Raw genomic sequence first — 27511 nt, 5'->3', positions numbered from 1 at the left:
ATTTTGAAGGGCATTGCCACTTTAAATGGGCGGAGCCACAGTTGCCGTACGTCATGATGTCAGCACGTTCGCTGCGCCACCGCGCATGCGCGGTGCAGTCCTGCGTGGTGCGCGCCTGCACATTACGTTCCTCCATGTCGCCGTCCCCTCGTTTGGTGCGTACAAGCGCGGGAGTCCGCGAAAAGCACATGAAATGGCCGCCCTCATCCAGGCTGAGGCCCTGGAGGTGTTCAATCACTTGGACCCGTTCCGCCTCGTGGGGTCCTTGCCGCGCCGTTTCAGCTGCTTGTATATGGGAGTACCGACTGGTGGCATTTTCATGTAGGACACAGGTCTCGATGGCGGTCACTAGGGTGAGTTGCTTTGAGGCGCTGCTGACGTAGGGGGTCCGACTGAACACCGAAAACGACCTGGTCGCGTATCATGGAGTCGGAGGTGGGCCCATAGCTGCAAGATTGCGCAAGGATGCGGAGGTGCGTTAAAAAGGATTAGAAAGGTTCGTCCTTACCCTGCAAACGCTGCTGGAACACGTAGCGTTCAAAACTTTCATTCACCTCTACGCTGCAGTGAATGTCAAATTTGAGGAGAACCGTCTTGAACTTCGTCTTGTCTTCGTCATCTGCAAAGGTGAGAGGGTTGAAAATATGGATGGCATGGTCCCCGGCCGTGGACAGGAGAAGTGTAAACGTTCTGGTGTCCGAGGCGCCCTCCCTGTCCGTGGCTTCGAGGTAAAGCTGGAAGCGCTGTTTGAAAATCTTCCAGTTGGCCCCGAGGTAGCGATGAGGAGCGGCGGCGGCGGGCTGATGTTGTCCATGTTGCAGGATGACGGAATGCTGGCGGAAGGCAGATCACTTGCAGGTAGGTCTAAGAAGTGCTAGTATGCAATCAATCCTGATATCATGATGTGTTGGGTGTTCTGGATCACATACAGGTCACCAACACTTGAAGTAGTGCAACACTATTTTATTAAAAGGTTAACTATTTAAACATACTTGAACTGTGGGTAAATACGATACCAGCTTTAGCTAAAGACCTTTGCCTTTTCCTAACCAGTTGAAGCACTCAGCGCATGGTGAATGTCTGGGTTGCAGGCTGTGAGCTCTGTGCTCCTAGCTAGCTGCTACTCAAATGAGCGGGAACTCTGATGTCCCTGTATTTATAGTGTGTGTGCTCTCACTGGTGATTGGCTGCAGTGTTGTGTATGTTGATTGTTCCCACTGTGTGTCCATCAGTGTGTGTCTGCACCATGATATACTGGTTATATTATCATAGAATTTACAGTGCAGAAGGAGGCCACCCGGCCCATCAAGTCTGCACTGGCTCTTGGAAAGAGCACCCCACCCAAGGTCAACACCCCCACCCCATCCCCATAACCCAGCAACCCCACCCAACACTAAGGGCAATTTTGGACACTAAGGGCAATTTATCATGGCCAATCCACCTAACCTGCGCATCTTTGGACTGTGGGAGGAAACCGGAGCACCCGGAGGAAACCCACGCACACACGAGGAGGATGTGCAGACTCCGCACAGACAGTGATCCAAGCCGGAATCGAATCTGGGACCCTGGAGCTGTGAAGCAATTGTGCTAACCACCATGCTACCGTGCTGCCCCCCTTTATGACAGATGTCACAGCAATATTTTAATGTATTTAATTCATTCGCCAAAATGGCCAACTGCTTATCTTCGCTACTGCTAGACCCAGAATAAGAGACTTTAACCAGGCTTCTTTCAATAAACTCAGAATAATTGGTTTGTGAAACAAATCTAATTTTTTTTAAAACAAGTTGCAAAACTGGTTAACATATAATTAGTAATCCAGAAATGTAACTATTTACCCCCTTTTCAAAGTCCCAACTCTCACACACACCCACAAACACAAAATAAAGGACAAGGCAAATAAAGTCTCTATAGAGGATGTTGTAAGGGAACACTTTTTTTAAAAAAGGATAAAGCTTGAAAAGGGTCTTGGTGCTGTCGCTCCTGTGTTGTAGTTGCCTGGAAGTCCTTTCCAAAGGATCTTTGAAAAAACTCTCGCTCGTTGTAACTTCACAGGCTTCCAAATTACAGATGAGTCACATTGAGATGAGAATTTTCTAGGTGAAGGTGACAACTCACTCTGAACTACAGGCAATGCAGGGGTAGTATGAGAGCGAGGGGGAAATAAAAAGAAGCAGTTTTCCTTCATAGCTTGCTTTCCAGGAACATACACAGTTCAAATCAAAATGCTCAGTAAGGTCTTCTCCCAGGCCAAGTGTCTTCATCCCATCAGCAGGAGCCCAAGGCCATGAGTTGTGTTAACTCATGTAAACAAAATAACTCTTAGCATACCAAGCGCCTTGCTGCTCACCTCGCTGAAGTCATGCAGTTTCTTGGGGAAACAGCTTGTTCACAGAGAAAATGAACATATGGTTGAAAAAAAGGTGCAGTCCAAAATTCAGTGTCCGTCCAATTTTTTTCTGAAGTATATATGTCCTCGGAGATATGGATTCCTCACAGTAAGAATACCAAATCTAAAGGGAGCAACAATTTATACTGCATGAGGAGAGAGTGCTGATTAGTTGGCTAGTGGATTCTGGTTGGTATCGGCATTGCCTTGGAAAATGCACCATGCAGTATAAATTGTTGTTCACTTTACTTGTGATATTCTTGCGAATGGCCCTGCTGAGTGCAAGACGGCAACATGTCCTTTTTTAGCAACACTCAAGCTCTGTACTACCAATGCTAACTTATCTTTTAAAAAGCAGTATGAAAAATTGCATGCCGTGGCAACATAATAAGCCTGCAAAAGGCACAAATCTAGAAAGAGAAACTATGTGCGGGATTCTCCGGTCGTGCCCAACTGATGACTGGAAATTCCTGCCCGAAGTCAATGGACCTTTACATGGTCCACTCCCCGTCTGTGGCAATCTTGCGGCTTGCAGGGTGGAAGAATCCAATCCTATATTTTTCAAAGAATGGTATCACAGAATGGTTGCAGCACAGAAGAAGGCCATTCAACCTGTCTTGTTTATGCTGGCTCTCTTAAGGACCTTTTCATCTCATGCCACTGCCCTGCCTTCTCCCTGTAGCCTTGGCTACATAGTCTTCTTTTTCAGATAATGATCTGATTTCCTCTTGGATACCTTGATTGCATCTTCCTCCACAACACTCTCAGACTGCACATTTCTGATCCTAACCACTCACTGCATAAAATATTATTTCCTCACGTCACCATTGCTTCTCTTGCCACACAATCCCTTGTATTATTCAAGTGGTATCACCACTAATGATTGCTGTCCTTTCAGTGTCAAGGTATTTCTGGTATAGCTGTGCTCCCCATGGGAGACAAATTGGTTTTAATTGTTTGTTGCTATTGCAAAACCTGATCTACTATAGGACAGCATAATTAACTGTCAGTGTTTTAAAATGTACAGTGTGCAGAGAGTCTGGAGTAATGCAAGTTGTACGTCACCGATAATTCAGTTTCACGGCTCAGTGATAATGGGATTCAAGATCATCAGTTGGAACTCGCATAGTATTTTCGCTCTCAGTGCCACCCCAGAATGCACTCTCTCAGGCAACAATAAAAGCAAGTGGCAATCTATTAAGCGCAATGTGATTTACACAGGTAGGAGAAAAGCAATTATAGGGATTGTAAAAGTGTTTGGCTGCGATTAAAGACAGTGCTTTACCTTGATGCACTTGGTGTTCACATATGCTCACCACTGTGGATCTTAAGCAGCAAACACCACATTTAGCATGAGCAAGCTGATCGAGTGGAAACAACACCTATTTCCAACTTAACTGAGGTAGTTATAGGTCACAATTGCTCCTGATCTCTGGCCCATCACAGCTGATTTTTTCTTTGCAACATCTTATCGAGCTCTCAAGAACATAACCTGAAGTTTTCTTTCCAGGTTATCAGGAGCCAAATTATATGGGATGCTCCCTTTATCTAATGTAACGGAGGGGTCACGCTTTCTTTCCAAATCATGCAGAGCCCATGTGGTTACCTTGCCAGCTGTTGCCGGGCCTTGGCCAACATGAGGCACCTGTGGGTCCTGATGGGGGATGGAGCAGTGACCTTGCAGGTTCATGGGGGCAAAGCCAGAGGCCACGAAAGAGAGAGCGTCCCACGGTCAATGTCCAGAGGTGAAAGTAAGCCAGTACAGTCCGGTATGAAAGTGGCCAAAGCCTCCAGTCTAGATTTAATAGAGGCTTAACTAAAGAGGGATTCTGGAGCTGAGTTGTCTGGTGTTTTACGGTGTCGAGCTTTTTCATGTATGTATTTCCATGTTTGGTATCAGTGGAATTTAGGATAATTGCACTGAAACCTTTTGTGTCTTCTGTGTGCTTTTTCCTCCATTACGCTAATTTGTTACACTAACATTTAGCATCAAAAGTGCACACAATGGGTGTTTAGTGTGCCAATGCTTTGGTCCAGAGTATTCAGAGGTGGCTGTGTTTTTATTACACTTGATTTGATTATTCCAACATACTCCCACTGGCCGGCCTCCCACATTCTACCCTCCATTATTATTATTAGCCAAAACTCTGCTGCTTGCATCCTAACTTTCCCTAGTCCTGTACATTCCTGTGCTCACGGACCTGCACTGGTTTCCAGTGAAGAAACTCTTCGTTTTTAAAATTCTCATTCCTATGTCCACTCCCTCCATGGCCTCACCCCTCCCAATCTTTCTAATCTCCTCCAGCCCCATAACCCTGTGATATTTCTGCACTCTTTTTATTCCGAACTATTGAGCAGTCCCAAATTTCACTTCCGCAGCATTGGCGGCCTGGGCCCTAAGCTCAAGACGCTCCTTAAAAACCTACCTCTTTGGCGGTGTTTTTGGTCATCTGTAATACTTTCAGAAGTGGGCTTGGTGTCACTGGAGTCTTGAGCACTTTGTATCCGGCAGCTCTGAGCTGTCACACAGCCAGTGCAGCAGAAATCTATGGGCCTCCTGGCCGGTTATCGAATGAGCAACGCCCACCTGCAGTACAGGGCCCAGGACATTCTTAATCTTATCCAGGAAAGATGATGAGAGATGTTCGGAGGGAGAGGGAATAGGAGGGGGAGATGGTTGCATAGTGGTCATGTCACTGGACTAGTAATCTAGTGGCTGAGGATCTGGCAACATGGGTTCAAATCCCACCACAGCAGCTGGTGGAATTTAAATTCAGTTAATAAGTCTGAAATATGAAACTAGTCTCAGTAATGGTGACCATGAAACTATGACCGATTGTCTGGTTCACTAATGTCCTTTAGGGAAGGAAATCTGCTGTCCTTATCTGGTCTCGTCTACATGTGACTTCAGACCCACAGCATTGTGGTTGACTCTGAGCTGCTCTCTGAAGTGAGTGCAATATGCACCATACTCCATGGAAGCTTAAAAGAAGAGGAGGTTCCATCCATAGACGTTGAGTGTTAAGTTAAAGGGAGAGTCGAGTACGATTAGAGTCCAAATTAGCAACCATAGAATTTCCAGCATCCACAGTATTTTGCTTTTATTTTAGCAGTCTGCAGTTACATTTTTTTTAAATAAATATTTTATTGAAAATTTTTGGTCAACCAACACAGTACATTGTGCATCCTTTACACAATATTATAACAACACAAATAACAATGACCTATTTTATGAACAGAAAATGAATAAATAATAATTAACAAAAATGAAAACTAACCCTAATTGGCAACTGCCTTATCACAAGTAACACTCTCCAAAAATATAATTTAACAGACCAATATATAATTATCTGTAGCAACGACCTACACATATTATACAGTATATATTAACAACCCTGAGAGTCCTTCTGGTTCCTCCTCCCCCCCCCCCTCCCCGCCCCCCCCCCCCCTCCCGATCCTGGGCTGCTGCTGCTGCCTTCTTTTTTCCCATTCCATCTATCTTTCTGCGAGGTATTCGATGAACGGTTGCCACCGCCTGGTGAACCATTGAGCCGACCCCCTTAGGACGAACTTAATCCGCTCTAGCTTTATAAACCCTGCCATGTCATTTATCCAGGTCTCGACCCCCGGGGGCTTGGCTTCTTTCCACATTAGCAATATCCTACGCCGGGCTACTAGGGACGCAAAGGCCAAAACATCGGCCTCTCTCGCCTCCTGCACTCCCGGCTCTTGTGCAACCCCAAATATAGCCAACCCCCAGCTTGGTTCGACCCGGACCCCTACTACTTTTGAAAGCACCTTTGTCACCCCCATCCAAAACCCCTGTAGTGCCGGGCATGACCAAAACATATGGGTATGATTCGCTGGGCTTCTCGAGCACCTCGCACACCTATCCTCCACCCCCAAAAATTTACTGAGCCGTGCTCCAGTCATATGCGCCCTGTGTAATACCTTAAACTGAATCAGGCTTAGCCTGGCACACGAGGACGACGAGTTTACCCTGCTTAGGGCATCTGCCCACAGCCCCTCCTCGATCTCCTCCCCCAGCTCTTCTTCCCATTTCCCTTTTAGTTCATCTACCATAGTCTCCCCTTCGTCCCTCATTTCCCTATATAGATCTTACACCTTACCATCCCCCACCCATGTCTTTGAGATCACTCTGTCCTGCACCTCTTGTGTCGGGAGCTGCGGGAATTCCCTCACCTGTTGCCTCGCAAAAGCCCTCAGTTGCATATACCTGAATGCATTCCCTTGGGGCAACCCATATTTCTCGGTCAGCGCTCCCAGACTCGCGAACTTCCCATCCACAAACAGATCTTTCAGTTGCGTTATTCCTGCTCTTTGCCACATTCCATATCCCCCATCCATTCCCCCCGGGGCAAACCTATGGTTGTTTCTTATCGGGGACCCCCCCCAAGGCTCCAGTCTTTCCCCTATGTCGTCTCCACTGTCCCCAAATCTTCAGTGTAGCCACCACCACCGGGCTTGTGGTGTAGTTCCTCGGTGAGAACGGCAATGGGGCTGTCACCATAGCCTGTAGGCTAGTCCCCCTACAGGACGCCCTCTCTAATCTCTTCCACGCCGCTCCCTCCTCCTCTCCCATCCACTTACTCACCATTGAAATATTAGCGGCCCAATAATACTCACTTAGGCTCGGTAGTGCCAGCCCCCCCCCTATCCCTGCTACGCTGTAAGAATCCCTTCCTCACTCTCGGGGTCTTCCCGGCCCACACAAAACCCATGATGCTCTTTTCAATCCTTTTTAAAAAAGCCTTCGTGATCACCACCGGGAGGCACTGAAACACAAAGAGGAATCTCGGGAGGACCACCATCTTAACCACCTGCACCCTCCCTGCCAGTGACAGGGATACCATATCCCATCTCTTGAAATCCTCCTCCATTTGTTCCACCAACCGCATTAAATTTAACCTATGCAATGTGCCCCAATTCTTGGCTATCTGGATCCCCAGGTAACGAAAGTCCCTTGTTACCTTCCTCAACGGTAGGTCCTCTATTTCTCTACTCTGCTCCCCTGGATGCACCACAAACAACTCACTTTTCCCCATGTTCAATTTATACCCTGAAAAATCCCCAAACTCCCCAAGTATCCGCATTATTTCTGGCATCCCCTCCGCCGGGTCTGCCACATATAGTAACAAATCGTCTGCATACAAAGATACCCGGTGTTCTTCTCCTCCTCTAAGTACTCCCCTCCACTTCTTGGAACCCCTCAACGCTATCGCCAGGGGCTCAATCGCCAGTGCAAACAATAATGGGGACAGAGGGCATCCCTGCCTTGTCCCTCTATGGAGCCGGAAATATGCAGATCCCCGTCCATTCGTGACCACGCTCGCCATTGGGGCCCTATACAACCGCTGCACCCATCTAACATACCCCTCTCCAAAACCAAATCTCCTCAACACCTCCCACAAATAATCCCACTCCACTCTATCAAATGCTTTCTCGGCATCCATCGCCACTACTATCTCCGTTTCCCCCTCTGGTGGGGGCATCATCATTACCCCTAACAGCCTCCGTATATTCGTGTTCAGCTGTCTCCCCTTCACAAACCCAGTTTGGTCCTCGTGGACCACCCCCGGGACACATTCCTCTACTCTCATTGCCATTACCTTGGCCAGGATCTTGGCATCTACATTTAGGAGGGAAATAGGTCTATAGGACCTGCATTGTAGCAGGTCCTTTTCTTTCTTTAAGAGAAGCGATATCGTTGCTTCAGACATAGTTGGGGGCAATTGTCCCCTTTCCTTTGCCTCATTAAAGGTCCTCGTCAATACCGGGGCGAGCAAGTCCACATATTTTCTATAGAATTCGACTGGGAATCCATCCGGTCCCGGGGCCTTTCCCGCCTGCATGCTCCTAATTCCTTTCACCACCTCTTCTACCTCGATCTGTGCTCCCAGTCCCACCCTTTCCTGCTCTTCCACCTTGGGAAATTCCAGCCGATCCAAAAAGCCCATCATTCTCTCCCTCCCATCCGGGGGTTGAGCTTCATATAATTTTTTATAAAATGTCTTGAACACTCCATTCACTCTCTCCGCTCCCCGCTCCATCTCTCCTTCCTCATCCCTCACTCCCCCTATTTCTCTCGCTGCTCCCCTTTTCCTCAATTGGTGTGCCAGCAACCTGCTCGCCTTCTCCCCATATTCGTACTGTACACCCTGTGCCTTCCTCCATTGTGCCTCTGCAGTGCCCGTAGTCAGCAAGTCAAATTCTACATGTAGCCTTTGCCTTTCCCTGTACAGTCCCTCCTCCGGTGCTTCCGCATATTGTCTGTCCACCCTCAAAAGTTCTTGCAGCAACCGCTCCCGTTCCTTACTCTCCTGCTTCCATTTATGTACCCTTATTGATATCAGCTCCCCTCTAACCACCGCCTCCCAGACCACTCCCACCTGGACCTCCCCATTATCATTGAGTTCCAAGTACTTTTCAATGCACCCCCTCGCCCTTAGACACACCCCCTCATCTGCCATTAGTCCCATGTCCATTCTCCAGGGTGGGCGCCCTCCTGTTTGCTCCCCTATCTCCAAGTCTACCCAGTGTGGAGCATGATCCGAAATGGCTATAGCCGTATACTCCGTTCCCCTCACCTTCGGGATCAACGCCCTTCCCAGCACAAAAAAGTCTATTCGCGAGTAGACTTTATGGACATAGGAGAAAAACGAAAACTCCTTACTCCTAGGTCTGCTAAATCTCCACGGGTCTACACCTCCCATCTGCTCCATAAAATCTTTAAGTACCTTGGCTGCTGCAGGCCTCCTTCCAGTCCTGGACTTCGACCTATCAAGCCCTGGTTCCAACACCGTATTAAAATCTCCCCCCATTATCAGCTTTCCCATCTCTAGGTCCGGAATGCGTCCTAGCATCCGCCTCATAAAATTGGCATCATCCCAGTTCGGGGCATATACGTTTACCAAAACCACCGTCTCCCCCTGTAGTTTGCCACTCACCATCACGTATCTGCCCCCGTTAACCGCCACTATAGTCTTTGCCTCGAACATTACCCGCTTCCCCACTAATATAGCCACCCCCCTGTTTTTTGCATCTAGCCCCGAATGGAACACCTGCCCCACCCATCCTTTGCGTAGCCTAACCTGGTCTATCAGTTTCAGGTGCGTTTCCTGTAACATAACCACATCTGCCTTATGTTTCTTAAGGTGTGCGAGTACCCGTGCCCTCTTTATCGGCCCGCTCAACCCTCTCACGTTCCACGTGATCAGCCGGGTTGGGGGGCTTCCTACCCCCCCCCCCCCTTGTTGATTAGCCATCCCCTTTTTCCAGCTCCTCACCCAGTTCCCACGCAGCTGTATCTCCCCCAGGCGGTGCCCCCCCGCCCATCCCCTCCCATACCAGCTCCCCCCTCTCCCCAGCAGCAGCAACCCAGTAATTCCCCCCTCCCACCCCCCCCGCTAGATGCAGTCTGCAGTTACATGACCAGTGTTCGAGAATGATTAAAAAAGATGACCAACATCATTAAATTCACTTTAATATCATGGTTCCCATTAGAACTTTAAACTTCTGCCTGGGTTCAAAAAGTTACATTCGTTTTTAAATGGCAAAATGAATCTGCCAAACTCACAACTAAAAGAGACATTATTTTTGCATGAAAATTATAGCATCTTTGACAAAAATTAAATTTTAAATTGCACAAGCTCACCATAAAGAGACCTTTGCAAAGCAGCAGCAGCATCTGCTGAGCTAATGAGATCCTTGGCAAATTAACATTTAAAGAAAAAGGTAAAAGACTGAATTAGGTAAGAAATGGAATTAATACATTCATCCGAGAGAAACCAAAATGAGGATACTTAAATGATTTCAGAAGTTCTGATATTATTTCTGGAACCACGCAGAAGTACTGCCTAAATATAGACACAATGCAGACTCGAGAACAACAAGCCATGTCACTTTGTAATCTGAAGAACTCTTAGGAAATAGCAAGATAGCATAGGCTATCATTAAAGGAATGTTTTTCACAATAAAAGGCTATCATTACATGAAGGTTACTATTCAAAATAGCTAGTGTGACTGCTTTTCCTTTCTTTAAAAATCCATGGCTTAGTATCAAAGGAAATGTGAGAGATTGTCTTTTAATCGAAATAATAATGTGCATTTGGATTGTGTACTCAGCCCAGCAAAACATTGCAGTTGTTTTATAGATGTACACTCGAACAAGAACGGGCACTGAGCAAAGGTATTTGATGGGGTGAGCTATAGGTTGGTCAGAAGTGGGTTTCAAGGAGGGATTTTAAATGACAGGAAGGTGGAGCAGCAAAGGGAAGTGAGGGACAGAATTTCAGAGTGTGGGGAATAGGTGGCTTGTGGAAGGATAGGCAGAGTAGGATGTAATAAATCATTGCTCACTCACTGAGTAAAAGAGGAAGCTGGAGCCAGTCCTTCCTGAGCACAAAACCCAGAGAACGCAGGCACAAACTCGCTTTTCCTTCCACCTACACAGGTGGAAACCGGTTGGTATATACTTAAGAATAATGCCCAACTAGTAACAGCTGCTCTCACTTATAAGTAGAGGTACACTTCATTGTGACAGGGTTGCAACATTAACGTAGGATGCACAAGGACAGAGAGGCTGAGGAATTGAGAGTTTGGAGGTGGCAGGAGGGATGTAGGGTTGGAGGAGGTTGCAAAGACAAGGAAGGGCGAGGCCATGAAGGGACTTGAACACAAGTATTAGACCAGGGGTCCAGAAACTAATGTAAGTCAGCAAGGAAAAGGCTAACAGACGAGTGCATTGGGATATGGGCAACAGCAATTTGGGTGAGCTGAAGATTATTGAGGGCGGAGGACAGATGGTCGGGCTGGGGAATGCTGGAAGAGTCGAGCCTGATGGTAAAAAAGGCATTTGAGGTTGGTTTCAGCAGCACAAAGACCAAAGCATCATTTCCAACTACACATCCTCTGAAATTTTCTATATTAAAGGCACTATTGTTGCTTTTTTTAGCCTTAGTTTTATTACCTCTGATTATGTCACCTTTGCTCACGAGTCGCCAGGTATCTTTCTGATACCGCCAGGTGGTTCAAGCTCGAGTTATGATTAATAAGTCAGCACACCGCTTAGTAAGATTGAAATCAACGGTCATTTATTATATACAACAATTAATGCTTACACAATAATCCTAATATCTATATCGAAACCTACCACTACTGGCCAATACTTAACTTTAGGAAGGGCCCACCAGGTCAGGGAAACGAATGGCTTATCGAATCGGATATGGCCCGCGGGATTCAAAAGGCTGATACGGGTCGATGGCTAGGAGTCTTTATCGGGTAGCGATCGCTGGAGTCAAACCTACAGTTTCCGGTCGATGTTCTTGCGAAGGTCGCGAGCAGGAGAAGAAGGGAGAGAGAGCGAGATCTGAACTTGGCCCCTCACTTTATAGGGCCCAGGGGCGTCCCGCCTCTCGGGGCAGCCCTTGACCCTGAGTCCCAAGTGATTGGACTTGTTCCCAATCACTGGGTTCGATATGCTCCAAGAATGGGGCGATTCCTCGATCGGGGGGGTGGTCGTTCACCTGTCTTTGTTTCGGCCACTGCAGGCACCGACAGGTCTGGCCCGGCATTCAATTGCTAATATGTTGCAATTGTTCCCGGGGATATCCGATTAAACTGCAGATGTCTGGGTTGATGTGCTGCTAATAGTCTTGAGTATCGATCTGGGCCGACTTCCCCAGAGCCGAATACGCTATTCTGTCTGCAGCTGTCCGTTTGTGTCCTGTTGGCTGCTTTTCCCATCAGCCTTTTCGGTTAACTATTTTAAATCGGGTTTTGGCCAAATTAATAGGGAATCAGCCATTTTAGGTGGCTACACTATCTAAATGCAAGTTGCTATTGTTTCCATTGGAGGGGAGACGCTCAAATTTCCCATGAATTGAAAATGTTAAGGACAGGCTGATATATGTCAGTGGATAAGGGCGATGTTACAGTGTCAGAAGTAAGAGAGAGAATATGGGGTGGGAGGCTCCGCTCAGGTCAAGATGGTGACCAATCCAGTTCAGGCAGAGGCAATAATCAGGGAAGGAGGTGGAATTGGTGACACAGGGTTGGAGCTCATGGTGGAGACCAAAGGCTGGGTCTTCAAACTTCTCGATATTTAGTTGGAGTAAATTGCGGCTTATCGATTAGTTGATGTTGGTCTAGCAGTCAGATAACAAAGTGATTGCAATGCTGGTGAGTGAACCGCTCTTCCACCCTTTATTTCCTCAAGTACTCCTAGCTGTAGCAGAGAAGGACCCCCAAACCCCCTCCTGTATCAGTGTGAACAGTTTCCCTCCTCTCCTGATGAGGTTACTAGTTTAGTAGCAAGTTGTAACGACACCGAAAATGGATCCCTTCAAGATTATTCAAACTCGGAAACTGTACTTCTTTCAATTTAATATGCTGCATCTGCTGTTCAGAGTGCTGCCTCCTCAACACTGGGGAGACCAACGCAGCTTGGGTGATCGCTTTGTTCAACCCCCTCCAGCCAGTTCGCAGGCCTGGCCCTGAGCTTCCAGTTTAATTCTCCTCCAGTTTAATGAGCTTGTCATTTTAATTCTCCTCCCGCACTCCCATTCTGGCCTCTCTGCCCGAAGCATCCTCCACTGTTCCAATGTTGCTCAACAGCAGCTGAAGAAACATCTTTCAATTCATCACTTTTCAGCCTACTGGACTGTTTCACATCTGCACATACATACCTTTTCTCCTTTGTGGAATAGTGGGGTAGTGTCGGAAGATTAGCAGGATGATTGCTAACCTGTTTTAACCACATCATGAATGTTCCTTCCATGATTAACAAGTCCTAGCATGGGACTTAAACTGGAGTTTCTGGTTTAGAGGTAGGAGCAATACCTTCTGAGCCACAAGTCATCAGGACACGAAGGAATCAGTTTGATGGGCCAAGAACAGTCTGAAAGAATAAGTCTACAACAGTCCTGTTTGTAGATGTTTGGATGGGTGTAGAAGTGTGCAGCGCAGGATTGGCAGATTGGCTTAGAGGCCATGGTGCAAGGAAAGATGAGATCTGCTACGGTCTAGGAAACAATGGAGGAGCTTGAAAGAAGTGTCACAGAGTTGGTATTCAGCCTCTGCAAGGTAAAGTCTGTGACCAAATCCAGCTGATATTTACATAGCATCTTTCATGTAATGAAATGTCCCAAGGTGCTTCATAGGAGCATTATAAAACTAATATGACACTGAGCCACAAAGGAGGCATAAGGGCAGATGACCAAATGTTCGGTCAAAGAAGTTGGTTTTAAGAATTATCTTAAAGGAGGAAAGGGAAGCAGAGAGGCTAGGTATAGGGAAGGAATTCCAGAGGTTGGGGCCTAGGCAATTGACAATATGGCCACCGATGGTGAAGCAATCATGATTGTATTGCACAAAAGGCCAGAATCAGGGAGCATAATTATCTCGGCAGGATTCTGGGGCCTTGCAACCAGGTTTAAGGGCAAGCTAGTGTACTGATAAACAATTAACAAGTATGTGTCGTTATTGATGTTAAGCTTTAGATTTTAAAGATAAAAGATCAGTTGTTTTTCACAATGCAAATCATGGTAGTTGTCTCTCTGCCTTCAGCATTTGGACATTTTCTCCTGGTGTGAAATTCAGAGTGTGTTCTGCTTCATTGTCAATTCACTTCCAGCCTTTATTATGGTACCTGGAAGTGCTTAGGTAATCCACACTGGCTCCCTGACTCTCAGTAATCAGCAACACTTCACATGGCTGCAGTCCAAATACATTTTATCCCTAACATTTGTATTTTTAGGGACCAGATGTTTCCCTGGGAAAATAAAATGATACTTTGAGATAATTTGAAAGGTATGCAATTTGTAATAAACTTTAAAAGATTGTAAAATACGATTTTAAAAAGTTATCAAAGGGAACTTACAATAATTGGAACTTTGTTTAAGTAAAGCACTTCCATATGGCCAATAAAATGGGGAAAACCACTTCTAAGAAAGGTTCATTATAGAGATGTTTTAAAATGAGGTGCAAACACAACTGGGTTAGGTAGGGTCCATTCACCTATGTAATATGCCAGGAACTGTCAGGTACCTCTATGGATTGACTTTGGACAACAACCAAGTGAATTCAGTTCGACAGCAAAATGGCTTTTAATTTTACACAAATTGGTCAGTTTGATCTATAGGCCATAAGAATGGTCAAATTAAGGAATTGAAATTCCACATTACTACTGCACTTTACAGCTTTATAAAACCACTAAACTGCAATAATCAATGTAAATTACTGTAATCTCATGGGGGAAGATTTGCTTGCTGCAAAGGGAATCTACTTGCAGTTCTGATGAAGAGATATTCATCCAGCATATTCATTTGCTATTCCCCACCTCCCCAACCAAGTTACTGAAGAACTATAAAAGTATAAAGCAAATCAACATCTCAGTGTCAGCTCTTTGCTGGTTCAAATCCAAACTGACCTAGATCTCTGCGCTCTGCCAAATCTGGCCTCTTGCATAATTCCTGATTATAATCACTTCAACATTGGCAGTTGTGCCTTCAGCTACCAGGGCCCCTAAGCTCTGGAATTCCCTCCGTATACTTCTCTGTCTCTCTACCTCATGCTCTCCTCCTTCAAGACACTCCCCTAAAGCCTACTTCTTTGACCATGTGGTGTTGGGTGCTCTGGTGCACAGATGAGCCAACACAGTTGTATGTGGTACAACTCTATTTTATTTTAACTCTTATAATACAGTTCGTTCTGGATACTCTGCACGTGCTGTCTCCCTGAGTGTGTTTGGTGGCAGATGTGTCCTGGTTCTCCTCTGCAGCTAATACTGACCACCGGGGGTCGTGTCTGTGCTTTTATATCTTTCTGTCATTGGTTGTGGTGTTGTGTGTTCTGATTTGTCTGTTGGTGTGTCTATCATGATGTGTGTGTTTGAATATCATGACAGACCAGACACTTGGCTATTTGCCACAATATTCCCTGGTGTGGCGCAGCGTCAGAACTTTGTCTGAAACCTGTGAAGCAACTTGGGGCATTTTACTGCAGTAAAGTGTGACAAAAGTAAAAGTTTTGTTGTTGTTGTTGTTATTGTTGTTTGAGGGTGAGCATCTAGTGGCAACATAGTGTAGATGCAGGTCAGGAAAAGTGCAGTCCAGATCCTTCACTTTCCAAATAATGCGCTCATTCAAGTGTCAGGTCTTGCTCCACTGAATACATAATATTAATTTATTGCATCAACCACCTTCATGGTTCTCAGTTAAAGTATTAATGACAGTGGATCCTTGCCCAATAGACACACTGAATGAACTGCCTACATTCATTTTACCTTTGCATGAGGTTGATGTCAAACCTAGGTCTCCGAGGTGGAAAGTGATAGTGTTTTACATTGTGCCATCGTGATCATGGCATTCTTTACCAAATCTTTCGTAAAGGAAGCACATTGCACCTCTGGGCAAAATAAATGGCAAACACTTTGAAAAGAATCTAAAAAGTCAGAGCAAACTTTGTAAACCTCACTCCACGGTAGCTTTAGAGCTCGTGTTTATGGGGTTTCCGTTAATATGATTGAGTTGATTAGGTACTCTGAATTGCAAATAATATTGTGGTTATCGTTGGCTCCACTGATAAATTAATTAAGTTAATTAAGCAAATGCAGTTTCGGAGAAGGGAACTCTCCCCTCTCTAAAAACCTGGAATTTCTTCTCCTGACTGTTCAGTCTCGTAGCTCAACCTCATATGCGGTAAGGTAGCACAGTGATTAGCACTGTTGCTTCACAGCGCCACGGACCTGGGTTTGATTCCTGGCTTGGGTCACTGTCAGTGCAGAGTCTGCATGTTCTCCCCGTGTCTGCGTGGGTTTCCTCCGGGTGCTCCGGTTTCCTCCCACAATTCCCAAAAGACTTGCTTGTTAGGTGAACTGGACATTCTGAATTCTCACTCAAGTGTGCCCGAACAGGCACCGGAATGTGGCAACTAGGGAATTTTCACAGTAACTTCATTGCAGTGTTAATGTAATCCTACTTGTGACACAAGTAGGCCTACATTAACAGTGCAATGAAGTTACTGTGAAAATTCCCTAGTTGCCACACTCAGCACCTTTTCAGGTACACTGAGGGAGATTCAGAATGTCCAATTCACCTAACAACACGGCCGGGATTCTCCGACACGGTGCCGGGTCGGAGAATCCCCAGGGGGGGGGGCGCAAGAATCCTCCCTATTCTCTGGCGCCGTTTTTCGGGCACTGGCGGGATCGCCACCACGCTGGTCGGGGGCCATTGACAGCGACCCCCTGGCGATTTTCGGGACCCCGATGGGCCGAGTGTCCGACAAGTTTTGCCAGTCCCGCCGGCGTGGATTACTCACCTCACACATGGCAGGACCTGGCAGGTAAGTGTGCGGGGGGCCGTCGGGGGGGGGGGTCCCATGGTGGCCTGGCCCGCGATCGGGGTGTACCGATCGGCAGGCAGGCTGGTTCCGGGGGGGGGCCTTCTTTCCTCCGCGCAGGGCCCCTGTAAGGCTCTGCCATGGTGCCCGGAGGCCGGCGTGGAGAATGGAACCCCTGCTCATGCACGGAAATATGCCGTTCCGCGCATGCGCGAGATGATGTCGTTCCACGCCAGCTGGAGCAGCGGGGACGACTCTGGCAGCAACCTAGCCCCCTAGAAAGGTGAGAATTTCTCACTTTCGGGGGCCGTTGACGCTGGGGTTGTTGGTGCCGGTTTTCCCGTCGGCGTGGGGACATAGCCCATTTTTAGAGAATCCTGCCCAAGGTCTTTCGGGACTCGTGGGAGGAAACCGGAGGAAACTGCACGGAGAACATGCAGACACCGCACAGACAGTGAGCCAAGCTGGGAATCGAACCTGGGGCCCTGGCGCTGTGAAGCAGCAGTGCTGACCATTGTACTTCCGTGCCGCTTCATTTAGTGTCTGAGCCAGTGCGGTGCTCTCAACAGGATACCGGTGTTGTGTGTGAACAGGGCAAGGAATGAGAGGCTCTTCTACCAATCAGGCTGAAGGATCCTCACGTAGACACACGGGGCGGGATTCTCTAATCCCGCGGCAGAGTGTCCATGCGACGGCGTGTACGGGCCAACCCCACGACTAATTCTGGCCTGCAAAAGGGGCCAGCACGGCACTGGAGCGGCTCACGCTGCTGATACCGGCGCGAACTGGGCGACGCTGGATCCGCGCATGCGCAGTGGCTCCGGCGCCAATGCGCGCATGCGCAGTGCCTTCCTTCAACGCGCCAGCCCCGATGCAACATGGCGCAGGACTACAGGGGCCAGCGCAGAAGAAACGAGGCCCCCAACCAGAGAGGCCGGATCGGTGGGCCCCGATTGCGGGCTAGGCCACATCGGAGGACCCCCCGGGGTCAGACCCCCACCCCCCCCCCCCCCCAACAGGCCACCCCCCGACCCTTCCACGCCTAGTTCCCACCCGCTGGGGGCAGGTTCCCACCCGCCTGCGGAACTCAGCGTTTTCACAACGGCCGCTCGGCCCATCCCGGGCCGAGAATCGGCGGGCCAGCCGCATAGAGCGGTCCCCGACCGGCGCCGCGCCAACCACGGCGGAGCCAATGGCACCGATTCTCCGCTTCTGCGTAGAATCGCGTGCCGGCGCCGGGGTGGCGTGGCGCCATTCACGCCGGTCGCGGGGATTCTCCGGCCCGGCCCCGGGCTGAGAGAATCCCGCCCACAGAGTCTAGACCAGGAAATATAATATAGAATATTTAATTCAATGTTAAATTATGTTCAGAAAGCAAAATGGAGAGAGAGAAAGAAAGATGGGATGAAGAGAGATAAAAGAGACAAAGAAAAAAAGTTTTCATTTGAATCTCCAGTAATACATAAATTCTGAATGAACAGATTGCTGCACTTGTAAAGTTAAATTTTACGTGTCCCAGAGGTTATGATGCCACCACTGAAAGTTTCAATTGCGCACAATGCTCTAATTAGTGGCCCGTCAAACAACCAAGTTGAGACAAGCTGCATTGTACTCAAGATTGTCCAGGAGACTCGAGAAATTAAAGACAGATCTCAGGCACTGCTGTGAGCAAGTCGAGGAGAAACATCAGAGGGACAAGAAAAGAAGTGTATCTCTTTAAAATTCTCTTTGAACATTTGGTCGATTAGTTGTATGAGCATCAGACACAAGAAAGAAAACCTGTTTGGCTGACAGTCAAGAGTCATCCAATTGGATAATGAAGAGTCCATTGGGTGGGAAGGCAGGGGGTCCTTGAGGATGGACATGCCGGGTGACAAACGGCAGGAGTATGGGGCGAGAAAGTTAGGGGTGAGAGATCATGTGATGATGACACTTCCAGGAATATGTGTGTAAAGTTGCTCTTCAGGTTCAGCACTTCCTGTAAAATGCATTCATGGCATCAGCTAATCCCTATGTTCATAGTTGGGAAAACTGTTCACGGTATTTTTGTTTCTTTAACATTTAATTGGAACACACACAAGCAGATCTCTGTAATACAGCTTGACCAACTTCTGCACAGCGCAGTGGACAAGTAATTGAGTTATAACAGTTTGAAACTCCTCATCATTTTAGCATATACACGGAGGCCATTTTCACCAATAATTGACTACTTAATTGAGACACGATTATACTTTCGGCAGAGGTGCTGAAAAATCAAAATGAATGTAATGACTCTCCAGCTGAATATCTTCCTGGCAGCTGCTTGTAGCCTTCGCTGAGCAACAATTCAAGTCCCATATCTGCATGTATTGACTGGTGTTGAGTGCAATTGTGGTAAACTAATGACAAAGGGTTACAGCAGCGATCCGAATCATTCACAATGCTTTGGATTCTCCAATACGTATCAGCACATGATCTTCTTTGCTGTTGGTTTTCAACGTATTTCAATTGCTTCAGAAGTGTGTGCAAAGACCTAACACTGCAAGTCAAATATTGGTTTATGTTCCCAGTTATCTAGCATTGTACATGCTTCTCAAGATGTTTAGTGTTTAAACAATGTCTGTGACATCGATAATTGCAAGGTCACTTTGCCAACCCATCAGACAATAAGTTACCAATTATTTGCCCTAAAGCAGCAGTAAACACTGCACAATTTCAAAAAGCAAAGCTAAGATAAGCTAATTGGCAAAGGAACCAGAGGTGAGACGAGGAGAAATTCGTTTTCCGCAGCAAGATTTTAGGATCTGGAACAAACTGCCTGGAAGGGCAGTGAACACAGATTTAACAATAATTATAAAAAGGGGGATTAGATAAATACTTCTAGGGGAACATTTTCAGGATATTAGAGAATTAGAGCAGGGAAGGCTGGGATCAATTGGATAGCATGTTTAAAAAGTTAGCACAGGTACCAAGGCCAAATGCCCTCCTTCTGTGTTGCATCATTCTAAGAATTAAATTGCACCTATATCAGGCAGTACCAGCATTCTCTGATGTCAGCAGACTGTGCTGCTATACTCCAAAGCAGGTGTCACTTAAAACTATTGCTTGCTACAATTTAACTTTTAAAAAAGGATTTTTTGGATACTAGCTACAGGACTTGACCGTAGTTTCTTGCCTAAATGAGAAACAGCGTTGAGTGCCCAGATAAAGTCTGCGATTCAAAATAAGGATGGTTCTTCTTTACAGTTAAATGAACACTTTTTTCCTGCATGAAGAAGCAGAGACACCATCAGCAATAGGGAAAGAATATATAACCTGCCACAAGTTCAGATGCAGGCACTAAGCAAAAATGTGCTAAGCACTAATTCTCACAATACATCACTTTTGAAAAAAAATTACAAATGTGTAGCTGACAAGTTGCTCTGTGAGTGAGCTAAGGATTTAAAAAGCACTTCTATCAATTTTTATCTGTCAATCCAGAATTGTTTGATGAAGTTAGTGCTACTCAGCGTTGTTGATTTAGTTTGTCGCAGAAAGTTGAGGAAGTCTTCAATGTAACTTGCATGCAGGAAACTAGAATATATTTCCTTTATTTATGCTTTTGATACCTCTGGACTTGAGTGTACTCCCAGTTAGCCTCCCACTCTCAACCCTCTGTAAACCTGAAGTTATCCAAATCTCATGTCTTTACTCACGTCAAGTCCCATAGAGTCGATCCATCACCTGTGTTCGCTGGCCTACACTGGTTGCAGGTTGAGTAACATCTTGCTTTTAAAATTTTCATCCTTGCTTTCCATGGCCTCTCTCTCCCAAAGTATCTCTTCAATTTCCTCCAGTCCCATAACCCTCCGAGATCTCTGTGAGCCTCCAATTCTGGCCTCTGACACATCTCATATAATAATAATCTTTATTAGTGTCACAAATAGGGTTACATGAACACTGCAATGAAGTTACTGTGAAAATCCCCTGGTCGCCACTCACCGGTGCCTGTTTGGGTACACTGAGGAATCTCCCCCCTAAACCTCTCCAACGTTTTGATACTCCTTAAAACCTACCTCCTTGATCAAACCTTTGGCCATTCATTCCAATATCTCTTGATGTGGTTCAGTATCATACTTGGCTTTGTAATACTCCTTTGAAGTGCTTTGGGATGATTTAAAGTGTTACAGGTGTTATATAAATCTGTTCACAGAATAGTAATAAAAGGAACTAGGTCATCTATTCAAGTTATGTGGTTAGTTGCAAACAATACAAGCACTGTACTTCTGAAGCTGCAACATATTCAGTAACTGGATCAATGGCAGTTTGAGCACATCCACAATTTGTCATACAACTGTAGTGGATATTCTGCCAATCAGATGGCCAGACAGACACCGCTAAAATACTGTGGCTACAAGAGCTGTCAGAGACAGGGAATTCTGCAGTAAATTAATAACCTTCTGATTCCCAAAGGCTGTTCATCATCTACAAGGTACAACTCAGGAGTGTGATGGAATACTCTCCACTTGCCTGGATGAGTGCAGCTCCAACAATACTGAAGAGGCTCAATGGCATCCAGAGCAAAGCATCCATTTGATTGGCAGCATTTCCACTACCTTAAAAATTCACTCCCTCCACCACTGGCACAGCAGTGTATGCCATCCTGAAGTTGCACTGCAGCACCTTCCAAACCTGTAACCTCTACCATCTAGAAGGACAAAGACGGCAGATGCTGGGAACATCATCACCTGCAAGTTCCCCTTCAGGTCCCACATCATCTGAATTTGGAAATATATCGTCATTCCTTCACTGTCACTGTCGCTGTGTCAAGATACTGGAACTTACTATCTAACAACACAGTGGGTGCACCTACACCAAATGGACTTCAGTGATTCAAGAAGGCATCACCACCACCTTCTCAAGGATAATTAGGGATGGGTGACAAATACTGGCCTTGGGGCAATGCTCACATCCATGAACTAATTTAAAAAAAGAGCAGTCATCCTACCCCTGGTGAACCATCTTTGCCCCCACCTCTCCACATCACCAAAAGGTCATTATCCCATTCCTATTTGTGGGAGCCTGTTGGGCATAAATTGGTTGCCACATTTCCTAGATCACAACAGTCATTACAATTAATACAATTACAATTTGCTGTAAAGCATTGAGAATTATCCTAAGGTGGTGAAAAGTGCCATTTAAATGCAAGCATCCCTTTCCGTATTTTCTCCAGATAATCCTGTTGTGTTGATTCGTCACTTCAACAAGGAGTGACCATAACATGGATACTGTAGCAAATTGCTTAAACATTAAACACAAACTTCAGTTACTTTTTCTCTCATTGTTGGAATAATAAATGGCAACAGGGTAAGTTTGCTTGACCTTTCTGAGGTAAACGGAGACAGGTAAATTGACCTGACTTTGTGTAACTTAAAAGTTCAACAGCAGGTTACTGGGAGTGAAATTTGAGCTGCAGTAAAGCTATCTAAATTGAGCAAATGAAAAGAAAATACAATCATAACAAGCAGAGGATTAAATTTATCCCTTGAAATTCTAGATAAACTTGGAGAGTCAAGGCTGACTGGATGACTTTACCCTGAAAATGGCCATATACGTGGTGCACTCAAAATAATGTAGAGCAACACCAAGTGTCAGCATCTTCAGTTTTACTAATGTTTGGGGAGTGCAAGCAATTCCCTCACCTTATAACGGTTGATAGTTTCACAGCTGAAACTGTTTGATACAGAGCTGCAAATGTGAATAATGGTGAGCCTGAACCAACCATAAGAGCTGTATTGCAAACACAATGGAATCACATTCCATAATACCTTCTGTATAAATAATTCCACACTGAGTGCAGACCGATCTCTACCAGACATTGATGCAGTGCAATGGCTCTTATCATGAAGTATGATTTGAAACACACAAAACAAGTAATTGCCTGGCACGTTGGGTCCTTATCTTAAAAGCAACCATTTCCACTAAGTGATCTAGAATGAGTGCTTTTAAGTAGAGAAATTAATAAAAATGGTCTTTATGGCTGGAGATACTGCTTCTCGCTGGGACATAATGCATTGTTCATGGATGAGCTTAAATCCTTGAAAAATAAAAACCAGGAACAATGAGTATGGCACTGAAGGTATTCCATAGAATCCCGACAGTGACCATCCGGCCCATCGAGTCTGCACCGGCCCTTGCTCTGATAGAGTACCCGATCTTGGCCCATTCCCCCGACCCTAACCTGTAACCCCACCTAACTTTTGGGGCAATATTAGCATGGCCAATTTACCTAACCTGCACATCTTTGGACAATGGGACAAAACCAAACACCCGGAGGAAACCCACGCAGACACGGGGAGAACTAGCAAACTCCACATAGAGTTCCAGACCAGAATGAAAGTAAATAGCATTACTCCAGTTCAACCCTGCAGTTCACCAACTGGATCACTCCACTTTCCAATCAAGGAAAACCTTTGTTGTGGAACAGACTCTCAAAGGTAACAGCTTACTTGAAGTGAGGCAGAGTCACAGGCAACACCAATATCCATTCAACTAGTGATTTGTACACATGGCAAGTTTGGGAGAAACAACCAATGAGCCATTCAGTCGAAGGGGTCAGCACCATCTGTGAAATGAGAGCTGGGAATTTCTAACTTTATACTTGGCTGCTTTTTCACCTTGACAGAGAAGTGGCTGCACCTTAATAGGGCACGTAACATAAACCAAGTTAGTGTTTCACCTTCCACATGAACAGTGGTTCTAACCCTACATGCCTCCCTGTTTCCTTTGCCTCCCTGGTGCCTCCTTGTTTCCTTGAATTGCTTATCAAATCTGTTTTACAAGTTGCATGGTCTCTGCTTCAATGACCAACTCTGGTTGTGCATTCCACAACCTTGTAGCTCTGTGTGAACAGATTGTTTCTGTCTCCACCCCAAATCACTTACATTTAAATCTTGCATCCATATCATGTGCATAATAGCACCCCATTTATCGGAGTTCCTACTCAAAATATATTCAGTTGCACAACCAAATTGTACGACTGAAATGTAAATCAAGCCATAAAATGATTTGACACAGCATTACAGAACTTTACAGAGCAACCCTATTCCACACACCATAATCTTTGTTGTGTCACTAGGGGATAGGTTCCAGAGATAATCAATTTTGTCAGATAGAAAAAAAAATCAAGAATCAATAGTTCAGGCACTTTTCAGTAGCTCACAACCACACAGTTCCTCACCCACTGATTTGTATGTATGTTTGTTTGTCTGTACATATACGTGTGTCTGTATATATATGTATGTCTGTATGTATACATGTGTGTGTATGTGTGTGTGTGTACATGAACATGGAGGTGTACATGTGCACATGTATTTTGTATGTGTGTGTGTGTGTGCATGCACACGCACACGTCAGTGCATGTAGTCGGGAAGGGATATAATGTAAAACATTCTCCTGCAAGAGCCCGACAACAAAGTCCATTAAACTTTATTATTTGAGTAGCCTGAGTAAAGCATGTCCAGATGGGTTCACATCAGACTAATAATTTGTGTGTTTTGGCTGTATTGAAAGAACCCTGTACATCTTCCAAAGAAAGGGGAACAAAGATTGTGTTTTTATACTGGTATGACCCACCAACTCAATCCTTCAATGAATCACAGGACACAGCGTGAGCATACTCATTTAAAGAAAGCAATTCTTTGCTACATTAACCAGAGGTCAGTGAAGCATTATAAGGAGTTGTCTCAAAAAATCACTGTAGCACCGTCAATATGACGCGAGGCAGGTCACCCAATACCAGAGTGCATGGCTGGATTGGGTGGATAGGAGCTGTGAACCACCAAATACCCAAGTCTGACTTTGACAAACCACAACTTGATTTAAGCCTGAAGACTCAAAATAATACATTGGAGGGCTTTTTTTTTTTAAAACAGCCGACTAAAAATTAGGAAACTGCAAAAATTGCTCCATTGTGTAACAAAGAAATTGGTTTATCCTAAACTACAAATGTGACACGTATAAACTCATGTAGGATGGCACAGTAGTTACCACTGCTGCCTCACAGCGCCAGGGACCCAGTTTCGATTCCGACCTCGGGTGACTGCCTGTGTTGAGTTTGCACATTCTCACGGTATCTGCATGTGTTTCCTCCAGGAGTTCCGGTTTCCTCCTACAGTCTAAAGATGTGTAGGTTTGGTGGACTGGCCATGCTAAATTGTCCTTAAGTATCCAAAAGTTAGCTGGGGTTACGGGAAAAGGGTGGGGTTAAGGCCTAGGTGGGGTGCTCTTTCGGAGGGTCAGTGCAGACTCAATGGGCCAAATGGCCTCCTTCTGCAGTGTAGAGATTCCAAATATATAACACATTTATATATTGGAAAGTTTTCTCCTCCAGTTCCGGGGTTTTTTTTGAGAGTGTAAATTGGAGTTCTCGGATGGGATTTACCGAGCAACGCGCCGTATGTGGTTCAGCGGCAGAGGCAGCCCGCCAGCGGGATTTTCTGGTTGTCAACAGGATTTCCTTTCGTCGGAGGAAACCTGTGCGTCGGTGAGACCAGAATATCCCGCCAACATGAACAGCTGGTAAATTCCTCCCCTAGTTTCTAGCCCATAACTGAGGAGAGGAAAACAAATTTTCACAGCAACCAATGATTTATATTATTTTATCTAACTGCAACAATCACCTGCAGACAGATGGTCATGGATCGCAAAGCGGGTTATGTTACAGCACCTATAAATAGCAAGCAGTTCCAAGAAAATGGCAATTCACTCAGTGATAAAGTAAAACAGAAGCAGCATGCTGAATAGTTTTAGTTGTCACAACTTCCTGATGTATATTTTGTGTAATCTTATTATGAATGTGTGCATCTTTCCACTCAGAATAATCTGAGATAATCTTAAATTGATGTAAACTGAGCATTGTTAAGGGTTTAAAAAAAATTTGTGCCTCTTTATTTAAAGAGCATCTCCTCTTTATGCATTTTTGGTTGTCCAGTGATAGGACAGTGGGCAGAATGCTCCTGCGTTTCTACCATTACTGCAATGCCATTGGGTAGTTTTAGGGGAAAGTCACGTCCTGCTTGAGCCTTGCAATGTCAGAAGTGAAATCAGCACCTCATTTTGTACGAAAAAGTCCACTTTGTCATTAAGTGTTAAACGAGGAAGAAGAAATTCCAACTATAGAACTACTCTATTGTCTGTTGTTGTGTACGTCCAAATAAACCCAAGTGTAACTTGTAACTATGAGAGGACTTATATCCAGCACATTTTTTTCTGGAAGGAGCTACAACCTTCAACATAAATTCCTCTAAAACAAGATTAAGCAAAAAGCAAGGTGAATTTCTCTGCCATATTTAAAAGGAACGTTACTTTTGGAGGGCAGCTACATCAACTAATGTTAATGTTGCAATCCTGTCACAATGAAGTGCATACTATAATTTTAACAAGATCAGCATTATTAATTGGGGAACGGTTGGGGCATTATTCTTAAGTATATATAAGGACTGGTTTCCAACTGAGTGTGGAGTAAAGGAAAAGGGAGACTGTGCCTGTGTTCTCTGGGATATGTGAATAAATGCATGTTAAGGGAAGACTAGCTCCAGCGACGGGACTGTCCGACCCCCCACTGGGTCGGAGAATCGCCGGGGGCTGGCGTGAATCCCACCACCGCCGTGTCCCGAAGTCTCCGCCACCAGAGATTCGGCAGGGGCGGGAATCGTGCCGCGCCGGTCGGCAGGCCCACCCCTGCCGATTCTCCGGCCCGCGATGGGCCGAACTCCCGCTGCTGGAATGCCTGTCCTACCAGCGTGGATTAAACCACCTTTTGAACGGCGGGACAAGGCGGCGCGGGCGGGCTCCGGGGTCCTGGTGGGGGGCACAGGGCGATCTGGCCCCAGGGGGTGCCCCCACGGTGGCCTGGTTCGCGATCGGGGCCCACCGATCCGCGGGCAGGCCTGTGCCGTGGGGGCACTCTTTTTCTTCCGCGTTCGCCACGGTCTTCACTATGGCGGAGGTGGAAGAGACCCCCTTCCCTGTGCATGCGCGGGGATGATGTCAGCAGCCGCTGATGCTCCCGCGCATGCGCGGACCCGCGTCGCCCAGCGAAGACCTTTTGGCCCCAGCTGGCGTGGTGCCAAAGGCCTTTCCTGCCAGCCGGTGGAGCGGAAACTGCTGCGGCGCGGGCCTAGCCCCTCAAGGTGAGGGTTTGGCCCCTAAAGGTGCGGAGACTTCCGCACCTTTGGGTGGCCCGACGCCGGAGTGGTTCCCGCCATCACTCCGGGACCCCCCGCCCCGCTGGGTAGGGGAGAATCCCGCCCCAGATTCCTCCTTTATTCAGGAAATGAGCAGTGAACGTTAAATTGAGTCAACAAGGTATTAAGGATTTTGACTGCACAGCAGCAAAATACATTTCTGAAAATATGCCCACCCCATAATTATGTATGCTTGTGTTTATATGGCACTTTTAACATAATGGGATGTCCTAAGGCACTTCATAGGAAGGCTATCAGACAAGAATTTACTACGGTTTAATTAATTTAGATAAACATTTGCCAAATTCAACTCAAAATTAAGTGAATTTTTTGATATACCTTGGGGCAATTAGCTTCCCTCAGAGGCAGCAATTGAGATCTTGACATTCTTGGACTCTGAAGATGAATAAATTCCAACAGCCCCCTTTCCCCTTTGGTCTCATGAAAGCCTAGCTTGAATGGGACATTGCAGCCGGAGGGCCATGAGTTTGAATGTCGGCCACAAATGTTAATTCCTCTTCGAACCCTTCTTTCCCCACCAGCCAAGTTTCGCCAG

The 27511-nt window shown here is 46.1% G+C and overlaps 1 protein-coding gene across 2 annotated transcripts in view; it reads right to left on the bottom strand.

Annotated features, from left to right (window-relative positions):
* Positions 1–27511, bottom strand: part of macrod2 (mono-ADP ribosylhydrolase 2) — a 1493168-nt gene that overhangs the window by 622502 nt on the left and 843155 nt on the right. The window lies entirely within an intron of this gene.

This window comes from Scyliorhinus torazame, chromosome 1 (genome assembly GCF_047496885.1).
Source record: "Scyliorhinus torazame isolate Kashiwa2021f chromosome 1, sScyTor2.1, whole genome shotgun sequence".
Lineage (NCBI taxonomy): Eukaryota > Metazoa > Chordata > Chondrichthyes > Carcharhiniformes > Scyliorhinidae > Scyliorhinus > Scyliorhinus torazame.
Note: the sequence above shows the minus strand (reverse complement) of the source record. Positions and strands in the feature narration are given on the sequence as shown.